Source organism: Cannabis sativa, chromosome 2 (assembly GCF_029168945.1).
Source record: "Cannabis sativa cultivar Pink pepper isolate KNU-18-1 chromosome 2, ASM2916894v1, whole genome shotgun sequence".
Lineage (NCBI taxonomy): Eukaryota > Viridiplantae > Streptophyta > Magnoliopsida > Rosales > Cannabaceae > Cannabis > Cannabis sativa.
Genome location: NC_083602.1, coordinates 64239720 through 64251420, shown reverse-complemented (window position 1 = coordinate 64251420; position 11701 = coordinate 64239720). Strand labels below are relative to the sequence as shown.

The 11701-nt window shown below is 31.8% G+C and overlaps 1 long non-coding RNA gene across 1 annotated transcript; it reads left to right on the top strand.

The window, feature by feature from the left end:
• Positions 1-368: 368 nt before the first annotated feature.
• On the top strand, positions 369-10260 carry LOC115718580 (uncharacterized). Its single transcript, XR_009686350.1, has 5 exons — positions 369-647; positions 856-978; positions 3415-3708; positions 4273-9940; positions 10078-10260. It is a non-coding gene; the product is annotated as an uncharacterized LOC115718580 (long non-coding RNA).
• Positions 10261-11701: the final 1441 nt, after the last annotated feature.

The following is an 11701-nucleotide window of genomic DNA, read 5'->3' as shown; positions in this document are numbered from 1 at the left end:
ACCCCTTAAAAAAAAGATTATTTCACAAAAATATAAAAACAACAAAAAAATTTCAAAAATACGTTTTCACGGAATTTTAAACTTTGTTACGATTTTTTTGATTTTATTTACAGAAAATACGGTCTTTTTATGTTGTAATCTTGTTAATTTGTTGTTGATTTTTTATTATATGTATGTTATTTTTTGTTGTTATTTTGATATTATTTTCATGTTACTTTTTATGTAGTTTTCTTATTGATTTTATATTATTTTCGTGTCATTTTTTGAAGAAACCGTAAAAATATAAATAAATATTTTTTAAACGTAAAAATGTAAATATTTAAAAAAAAAAAAAAAAAGGGTGCTTTTAAGGAATTATTCTTAAACACAAAAACCCACTTGAACAAGCCCAGCCCAGCCCCTCTTCTTCTTTTGATCCAACCCCTCTTCTTCTTCTTCCTCCGTTCGTCCACATCCCCAGCCGCCATCTTTCCTCCTCCATTCGTCAGCCGTTTATCCTCCTCTGTTCGTCCCTGTCCCCAGCCGCACTAGAACACTAGCAGGAGCGCCTCCTCCAGCCGATCCCCAGCCATCTGCTCCTCCTCTGGCCGTTCCCAATCTCGAACAAAAATACCAGCAATGAAAATGGCACTCATCTTCTTCCTTAGGTTAGTTTTTCTTTGATTTTTTTTTTTTTAATAATTTGTAATTTATTTATTTAAGAAAGTTTGTAAGATATAAAAATTCTACTTTGTATATTAATGTTAATATGTAGTGAATTTATTTTATCCATTAGGTTCAAAGATGTAGATTATATTGTATTGTAGTATGATTTATGTTTATATTATATTATGAAATATATTGTTCGTGTTTTAGGCTGTGATAAAGCAATTTAGTGGGACTGGCTATGAAAGATCGGATGTCATGGTGATAGATGAGATTAAAATGCAGAGAAATCAACAACTTGAGAAACTTTATAGATCCACTCATTTCATAAAGGTATTATTATTATGTAATTTTAGTGTTTCTATTACAGTTTAATTTTCATGTTTTTAATACATAAAATAAGAACCCTTTAGATTTAGCTAAAATTTGATACCTAAATTTTGAAGTACTATTGTTAGTGAAATTAGGAATTTTAGTATGCGATAAAGGTTAAAATGTTGTAGTTTTGCAACGATAGTTAAACTATCTGAGGTTGAAAAAAAGGATGGTGCTGATTGTTTACTTAGTGCTATGGAAGAACTTATTACTGAAAAATTAGTTTGCATTAATTTTCCTGAAATATTCTCTAGGTGTTGTAATTTCTATTTTTTTTTTCAATAATGTTTCATTGTTTATAGATTATAAAAAACTTGGTTGAAAGAAGATGATTACATATTCTTTTTTTTTTTTGACAAAAAGCGTTTTAAATTATACAATGACACAAATAGCAATATAGTTAATTATACATATAAATATATAGATGAAACAAGAGCTTGTGTAGCTAAAAACATTTTTTATCTATATAAATCAGATGAGAAATGGCCCAATGCCCACTTTCTCATGGCCTGTGTCCTTTGTATCAACTATAAATAACAGTAGGACAAGCCATCTTCTTCCTCTTTCTCTACCTATTCATTGATTGTACTCTCTTCTCTGTTTTATTAACAATAAATAAATCTTGTAGTGTAGAGCTCTTTCCCATATCCGTTTATCGAGTAGCAGCAGTAGCAAGAGCTACCCTTTCTCTCCCTCATGGAAGAATATTTGAGAGCCTTTTACTTTTCAAATAATTTTTTTGTTAGATTATATTAGACTGTATACTCCATAGTAGGAGGATGTGTTTATTGTTGTTGCTTTACAATAAATGAGGACTGTAGTATAGTGCAAGTTATTTGTATAGCCAAGATATTTCTGCGACTGTTTATTTATTTTTCTAACAATTGAAGATGAGAAAGAGAGGAAAAAAAATTGTATGAGTAAAGAAAGTATTAGAACAAAAAATTCTATATCGTGCCATGTACGAGCTTAGTTTAAAATCCATACAAGAGAGCTACATAAGGAGCTCCGAGTTCAACAATTGAGTAAAAAAACTTCAACTAAATTATTTTGGAACTCGTCAAAATAATAGATAATTGAGTAACTAACTTTCCAAAGTTTATTGCTGCATTCACACTGTCTCTAGAGTGTTTCAAGTTTTATTTTTCTTCAAAAAGTTGTGATTGAAGGAAAATTTGATAGGAATTTAGCTTTAAAAATAGAGGGTATTACTCTGTGTGAATTGTTACTACACATTCTTCTATTCCAAGCTCACACATTTATCAAATTTACTCCACTTTTTCTCATTATCAAAATTCTTGATTAGCAATAGTTGTTTTCTATTATATTCTAATCCATGCTAATTTTTATTGTGGTTTTCTAGGATTTTTGAAAAGAATTTAGAGTAGCAGAATCCTTAATAGCCATAGGAATCAAACATGTTGAAACAGGTTAAATATGGACTGTGATTGAGTGACATTTTCTAGTCACATAGAATATGATTCGTACCTTGATTTTTTGTGGTTATTTTTATTATCTTTATTATTTTATGGTAATTAGGAACCAAACTGTCAGATGATTGTTGTAGATATGGATCCAAAAACATTGATGACTACATATTAGCTAAAGCTGCATCTATATATGGTGATGTTTGCAAGCATGTGGAGAAATAACAAGAAGAATTTAACAAGCTGCTACCCATATAGGCACACTTATCAAAAAGATATATTACATGTAGTAAACATTTAAGTTTATTTGTTGATTTTTAATATCAACCAATACCATATTCTAATTGATTAACACTGATCGGGAATGAAAACAAAAATATTTGCAATAGTTCATTATTTTTTACTGTGGTGGCATTACTGTTTTTTAATTTTTATGAAATTTATTACACTTTTCATATTTAGTATCGTAACTTTCTAAATTTATTATGAATACAGTGCACTCTAAATGATAAGATAATTAGTTCATTTTCTATATGATTAATATTGATACAGAATCAAAATACTATGTTCTATATGCTTCCTGGTTTTAGATCAACTGAGAGCCATGGTCATAAGTGCCCCTCTTGAAGATGCTCGTCATCTTGCTCAACATTATAGTTGAATGTAGGGATGGCAATTAGGGCCATTTTTGTGGGCCGGGTCGGCCCCTAGCCCGACGAGGCGACTTTGGCCCGAATTATTCGGGCTTTTATTGGGCTCCCAGCTCGGTCCGGTATATATTATTTCGGGTTCAGATATTTAAAAAAAAACCTTAAATTCCTAGATTAATTTTACTCTTCCACCATTTCCCTTCTTCTTCTTCCCAACTGGACCGAATCTGGTTTAAACCCATTGTCAATATTAAAATCTTCTATTTTCTGTTATTCATCTTTTGTTGATTGTTATCTGAATCATTTTACATTTCAAGGTTTAGGAAAGCTCATTGATGACTTTTGAGCTATCTGTAAATGTTCGAGAGATGTGGCTCGTTTGCATTTGCAACTAGAAGCAGCAAGGCTTGCTTCATCGGCCAAAGGGTATCATCCAGTTCATGTGCTTTTTGTGACCGAGTGCTTTCCAATCTCGAATCTGTTTACTTGTAAAGATCTCGTTACACAAGAAGGGAATGTCTGGCTGTATGAACCAGATCGTAATAAATTGAGGGATAAGGTTCAGCTCCTAGTTGGGTCATGTGAACTTTCAATTCCTCTTAATGCTAAAGGTTAGACTTTAGCTATTTCCCCTTATTGTAAATTTTTTTCTTTGATATTTTCTTTTGGAAAACTAACCAAGTAGTTGTAAGCAAAAAATAGGCCTTTGTAAGAAGCTTATTTTTCTTGAACTAAACACAAATAACTTAAGTGGATCCATTCAAGTTAATCACTTTCATTAACCTTCTCCAGTTCAGTTCATGCACAAAAAAATATTTAACCTAAATTCAGTGTAGAATTCAGTCTACTGTGCTATAGTTAAAAAAATAAACATAATTAATAAGCAAATAAAACGAGTTACAGAATACAATAGAGTTTGGAATAGGGTTTAAATCTCATCTCAAAAAAATATTTGAGATCAAATTGTGTTGTAAACTTGAAGATGAATGAGCTAAGGATGAAGTAGTTATGTTGCTTGTCCAAAATCATAAAGATGGCAAAAAAAGTGAATTTTCATGGTCTTATGTTTAAATAGCAATTTAACTTGAATTTATGTTTGAAGTTATGTACTAATTTATGTAGTTGGATTATTTAAAGTTAATTATTGTATAATGAAATGTGTTTATTTTTTATAGGTTTTGGCGTTTTGCAAGTGTTTGAAAAGAATGTGAGTCAAGTGGGAATTTCAATCTCGATTCATTGGAGGTATATATATATTTTTTTATAATTGCTTTATTATATCACATATAATTTATAGAAGAGTTTGAATATCTTATATATTCATTCATAGCAAAGTAGGTTCTGCGAAATTTGTGTGCCGCGGTGATGTAAGGATGAAATATTGTGTGTTATCCAATATTTATAGTTGAAATTGACAGATGGTTAGGTTAATAAAATAGGGAAAATGCTGTCTGATTTTTCGTAGATATGTTTCTCATATTTTTAAAACAATTGCATGGATTAATTGATAGATATGTGAATATGGTGTTAATATAGGTTAAAATAGAATGTCTGGTCAAGTCAATTTTAATTTTGAGGATGATGTTGATTTTGTGCCATCAATTGCAAATGAAGTACAATTTGTTAGTAATACAGTAGACGAAACTCAGACTACAGGGACAGTTTAAAAAGAACCTCTCGTGCATGAGATCATTTCACACGGCAAAATATTGATGGAAAATTAAAGCAGTTTGTAATTATTGTGAGCGTAAGCTGGTGGGAGAAAGTTCTAAAGGGACTAGGTATTTAAATTCTCACGTAGAGAGGCGTCCAGTAAGAAAGGCCCAACTTGCCGCTAATCCTAGTGCAACTGCAAGCCCTTTAGTTACTTTTAATTTTGATCCTGATTTAGGAATAATCAAATTTGTTCAAATGATTGTTAAGTATGAATATCATTTGTCTATGGTTGAGCGTAGCGGGTTTATAGAATATTTAAGTACTTTGTGTTCCATGTTTTAAATGGTGTTAAGGAATACGTTTATGTCTGACATTATTAAAATGTATAAAACTGAAAAAGAAAAGTGCAGGCAAATTTCGGATAAAAGTAGGAGTAGAATAGTCATAACTAGTGACATGTGGACTGCAAATTATTAGAAGAGAGGATATATGGCTGTAATAGCTCATTTTATTGATGATTCTTAGAAATTACACAGTTAGATATTAAGTTTTAAGTATGTTTCGTGTCCTCGCGATACTCCAACACTACTTGAGGCCTTAAGATCTTGTCTTAATGAATGAAAAATAGAAGACAAGATCAGAATAGTGACTCTCGATAACTGTACTTCAAATGATGCTATGATTGAGCTTTTGAAAGGACAATTTGAGCCTGACAGTTTTATTTTAAAGGGAAAGTTGCTACATGTGCGTTGTTGTGCACATTTTAAATCTAATTGTCAAAGATGGCTTATCTGTCATTGGTGATAATATTGACAAAATTTGAGGCAATGTTACTTATTGGTCGGGTACACCAAAAGGACATGAAAAATTTGAGGACACTACTCGTCAACTTGGAGTACCATACACTAAAAAAATATCACTTGATTGTATAACGAGGTGGAATTCAACTTTTCTGATACTTAGCACAGCTTTATCGCACAAGACAATATTTAAACATGCAAGGTTGCGTTTGTTGCGTTTTAGGAGTGTCCCTTCGGAAATTGATTGGCAAGATGTTCAACAATTGTGTGATAAGTTAGAGTTGTTTCATGAAGTGATGATTATTTTCTGGAACAAAATACCTTACCGTTAATATTTTTTTTTCCAAAAATATGTGAAATTAAGACAAACATTGAATCATGGATGTCATCAGATGTGCCTTTTAATAAGGACATGACAACTCAAATGATGTCTAAGTTCTAGAAATATTGGGGAAAGATTCACGGGCTTATGTGTGTGGCGGTTGTTTTAGACCTGAGGTACAAGTTCATGTTGTTCGAATATTATTTTCCTGTAATCTATGGAGATGAGTAATATGTAATTGAAATTGCGAATGTTCGTGAGCTTTGTTGCAAGCTATTGGAGTAGTACGAGTTTAAGCTTTCTCATTTGAGAGAAAGAGAGGTTCAGGAAGAAAATGTATCGACATCGTTTTCAACACGACGATTGGATGCCCTTTCTAACTTTGACAGATTTGTTAGAGCTTCCTATCGAGTAGAGAATATGAAATCTGAACTGGATTTACATTTAGAGGAGAACTTGGTACCTAGTACTGAAGAGTTATTTGATATATGCAACTATTGTAAGGTGACGGGCCTCAAATACCCTTTGTTGAGTATGATTGCCAAGGATGTATTTGCTGTGCCTGTTAGCACTGTTGCTTGCATGTAGATTCTGAAGTAATAGTGCTAACAGACACAACAAATACATCCTTGGCAATCATACTCAACAAAGGGTATTTGAGGCCCGTCACCTTCCAATAGTTGCATATATCAAATAACTCTTCAGTCTTAGGTACCTAGTTCTCCTCTAAATATAAATCCAGTTCAGACTTCATATTCTCTACTCGATAGGAAGCTCTAACAAATCTGTCAAAGTTAGAAAGGACATCTTATCGACGTGTTGAAGACGATGTCGATACATTTTTTTCCTGAACCTCTCTTTCTCTCAAATGAGAAAACTTAGACCCGTACTCCTCCAGTAGCTCGCAACAAAGCTCATGAACATTTGCAATTTCAGTTACATATTGCTCATATTCAAGCAATATGAACTTGTACCTCGGGTCTAAAACAACTGCCACACACATAAGCTTGTGAATCTTTTTCCAATATTTCTAGAACTTGGACATCATTTGAGTTGCCATGTCCTTAATTAAAGGCACATATGATGACATTCATGATTCAATGTTTTGTCGTAATTCCACATTTTTAGGAAAAAAATATCGGCGGTTGGGTACTTTGTTCCAGAAAATAATTTCGTCAATTCATGAAACAACTCTAATTTGTCACACAATTGTTGAGCATTTTGCCAATTAATTTTCGAAGGGGTACACCTCAAACACAACTCACACAGCCTTGTACGTTCAAATATTGTCTTGTACGATATAACTGTGCTAAACAACAAAAAGGTTGAATTCCATCTTATTACACAATCAAGTGATATTTTTTTGGTGTATGGTACTCTAAGTTGACGAGTAGTGTCCTCAAATTTTTCATGTCTTTTTGGTGTACCCGACCAATAAGCAACACTGTCTCGAATTTTGTCAATACTATCACCAATGACAGTTAAGTAATCTTTGACAATTAGATTTAAAATATGTGCACAACAACGCACACGTAGCAACTTTCCCTTCAAAATAAAACTGTCAGACTCAAATTGTCCTTTCAAAAGCTCAATCATAGCATCATTTGAAGTACAGTTATCAAGAGTCACTGTACTGATCTTGTCTTCTATTTTCTATTCATTAAGACAAGATCTTAGGGCCTCAAGTAGTGATGGAGCATCATGAGGACACGGAACATACTTAAAACTCAATATCTGACTGTGTAATTTCTAAGAAACATCAATAAAATGAGCTGTTACAGCTATATATCCCATCTTCTAATGATTTGCAGTCCATATGTCACTAGTTATGGCTATTCTACTATAACTTTTTTCTAAAATTTGCATGCACATTTCTTTCTCAGTTTTATACATTTTCATAATGTCAGACCTAATCGTATTCTTTGACACTATTTGAAACATGGGACACAAAGTGCTTGAATATTCTATTAGCCTGCTATGCTCAACCATAGACAAAGGATATTCATACTCAACAATCATTTGAGCCAATTTGATCCTTATTAAATCAAGATCAAAATTGAAAGTAACTGAAGGGCTTGCAGTTGCACTAGGATTGGCGGCAAGTTGGGCCTTTCTTACTGGACACCTCTCTAAGTGAGAATTTAAATGCCTAGTCCCTTTAGATCTTTCTCCCACCAGCTTACTCTCGCAATAATTGCAAATTGCTTTAATTTTTCCATCAATATTTTGCCGCGTGAAATGATCCCATGCACGAGAGGTTCTTTTTCTCTGTGTCCCTGTAGTATGAGCTTCTTCTACTGTATTACTAACAGATTGTACTTCATTTGCAGTTGATGGCACAAAGTCAATATCATCCTCAAAATTAGAATCAATTCGATTAGACCTTTTATTTTAACCTACATTAACACCATATTCTCATATCTATCAATTAATCCATGCAATTGCTTTAAAAATATTATAAACATATCTACGGAAAATGGACAACATTTTTCCTATTTTATTAATCTAATCATCTGTCAATTTTAACTATAAATAATTAGATAACTCAAAATTTTTCATCCTTATATCACCGCAGCACACAAATTTCGTAAAACCTACTTCGCTATGGATGAATATAAAAGATATTCAAGCTCTTCTATGAATTATATGTAATAGAATAAAGCAATTATAAAAAATTTATATATATATATATACCTCCTATGAATCGAGATTGAAATTTCCACTTGACTTAAATTCTTTTCAAACACTTGCAAAACGTCAAAGCCTATAAAAAGATAAACACATTTCATTATACAATAACTTTAAGTAATCAAACTAGTACATATATAACTTCAAACATAAATTTAAGTCTAAACTGTCATTTAAACATAAGACCATTGAAATTCACTTTTTTTTGCCATCTTTATGATTTTGGGCAAGCAACATAACTACTTCATCCTTAGCTCATTCATCTTCAAGTTTACTACACAATTTGTCCTCAAATATTTTTTTTGAGATGAAATTTGAACCCTATTTTAAACTCTATTGTACTCTGTAACTCGTTTTATTTGCTTATTAATTATGTTTATTTTTCTAATTGTAGCACAGTAGATTGAATTCTACACTGAATTTGGGTCAAATATTCTCTTTGCATGAACTTAACTGGAGAAGGTTAATGAAATTGATTAACTTGAATGGATCCACTTAAGTTATTTGTGTTTAGTTCAAGAAAAATAAACTTACAAAGGCCTATTTTCTGATTACAACTACTTGGTTAGTTTTCTAAAAGCAAATAGCAAAGAAACAAATTTACAATAAGAGTAAATGGCTGAAGTTTAACCTTTAGCATTAAGAGGAACTGGAAGTTCACATGACCCAACTGGGAGTTGAACCTTATTCCTCAATTTATTACGATTTGGTTCATACAGCTAGGCATTCCTTTCTTGTGTGATGAGATCTTTACAAGTAAACAGATTCGGGATTGGAAAGCACTCGGTCACAAAAAGCACATGAATCGGATGATACCGTTTGGCAGATGAAGCAAATCTTGCTGCTTCTAGTTGCAAATGCAAACGAGCCACATCTCTTGAACATTTACATATAGCTGAAAAGTCATCAACGAGATTTTCTAAACCTTGAAATGTAAAATGATTCAGATAACAATAAACACAAGATGAATAACAGAATATAGAAGATTTTAATATTGACAATGGGTTTAAACCAGATTCGGGCCAGTTGGGAAGAAGAAGAAAAAGGGAAATGGTGGAAGAGTAAAATTCATTTAGAAATTTAGGGTTTTTTTTAATATTTGAAATCAGGCTGGGTCTAACCCGACCCGAAATAATATATACCGGGCTGGGAGCTCGATAAAAGCCCGACTCGGCCCGCAAAATTGGCCCTAATTGCCATCCCTAGTCCGGCCTAAACTGGTCCGATTATCTCGGGTCGGGCTTGACTCGCTAGGCCAAAAGAAGGAGTCGGGTCGGGCCAAAGTGATATCGGGTCGGGCCGGGTTTGTGGCGGGGTCAGGCCCGACCTGACCCGATTGACATTCCTAGTTGAATGAGATAGGATGCTGAGACACAGGTATGGGAAAGACAGTTAATGTTTCACTATTTCAGTATGTTAGCTACAAACTATCTTTTATAGCTTTATCATTTTTTTTCTTCATATTTTAAGAATTATATTCATAATGACCATTAAAAGCTAACAGACAATTGCAGTTTCTAGAAGATAAGCAAGGTAAGGGAAGCACATATTCCTGAAAATGTTCCAAAGTTGCATACAGCAGTAGAGACTGACTTTCTAAAGACTTGTTGCACTAGTTTGTTTGCTCGTCATGATTTTAGGAATAAAGTTTTAAAATAATTATAGTTAATACATAATGAAGATATTCTATTTTCTTAGTTACTATTGTTTTTTTTTTCTTTCAAGTATAATTTTAGCTAGATTTATAGTTAGAACTAAAGAGCCGTTTGGTATGCATGTTTCATTTTATGGGAATAGGTTTAACATTGATTGGAGAGTGATGAAGGGAATGATAAACCTAGGAACGTAACATTACCATGTTTGGTTGACATTGGAATGGAATGTAACAACTTTTTCTTTTTTACAATAATAATTATTTTTTTTTTTGTAAAATACTAATAATTCAATATTTTTTTTCTTTTTAAGTGTTTAAAATAATTTTTATTTATTATTTTTCATATAATTTTATAAAAAAAATTAACAATAATAAATAATTATAAAGAGTAAAATTATATACAAATTGGTAATATATTTTATAAAATAAACTATATAAATAAAAAAAATAAGGAAAATACTTTAGGGAAATTTTTATATATATATATATATTATATACATTAATATTACAAAAACAACGTTATATAAAAACAATCCATTCATATACCGTGACACGTCATCACCATACCGTTATTAGCCGGGATTATTTTGGAACCACCGGCGATGAAGGAGACGCGCCCACAACTCCACTTTTCTCGGCCATCCCTGCGCGTGGTTAACCTGATTAAAACGGAAAGAAACCAAACCAAACTTGAACGAAGAAACACCATTGACGGAGACCTCGACAGATCTGAAAATTGGAGAATCGATCATCATATCTCTCAAATATGTTGTTGTATACAACAAGCAAATCATCATCTCTCTAAATCGATCTACAATTCAATCGACCAATAAACCTATCAGCTGATCACAACAACAAAAAAAAACAAAAACCAGAGATCGTTGCTTCGAGGAAGAAGAAGTACGTCAACTTCGACATCAAAATAAACTAATAAGTTTATTGACGTATGTTTGATTATAGTTTACTATGTATTATAAAAAATAAATTGTTGTTCCAACAAATAGAATCTACTAAGTTTATTGACATATATAATTGTAGACTATAAAAAATGAATTGAATTAGGATTCCAATATACGAAAAGAAAAATAAAAATTTGTTTCAATATGCTAAAATAAACTAATAGATTTATTAGCATATCCGATGATAGGCTATATGAAAATGCTACTATGTAAACAAAGAATGAAAATATACTTCAATATCTCAAAATAAACTAATAAGTTTATTAGGCATATATGAGTATACGCATATATGCCAAATAAACTTATGAGCAAGGAATTTCATCATATTCAAATCTTTGACAAGTGCATATATTGTTATTCAGGTTTACTATATAAGACATGTTACAGTAATGTACTTTGTATACAAAAACTATGTAGGTTTACGATGTAAATAAAAAATATTATGTTGTAGAATTTTATTGGTAGGTTTACAAACCACTTTTTGGGTAAAAATTTAAAAAATCAATTCAAAAACTTAAAAAACGT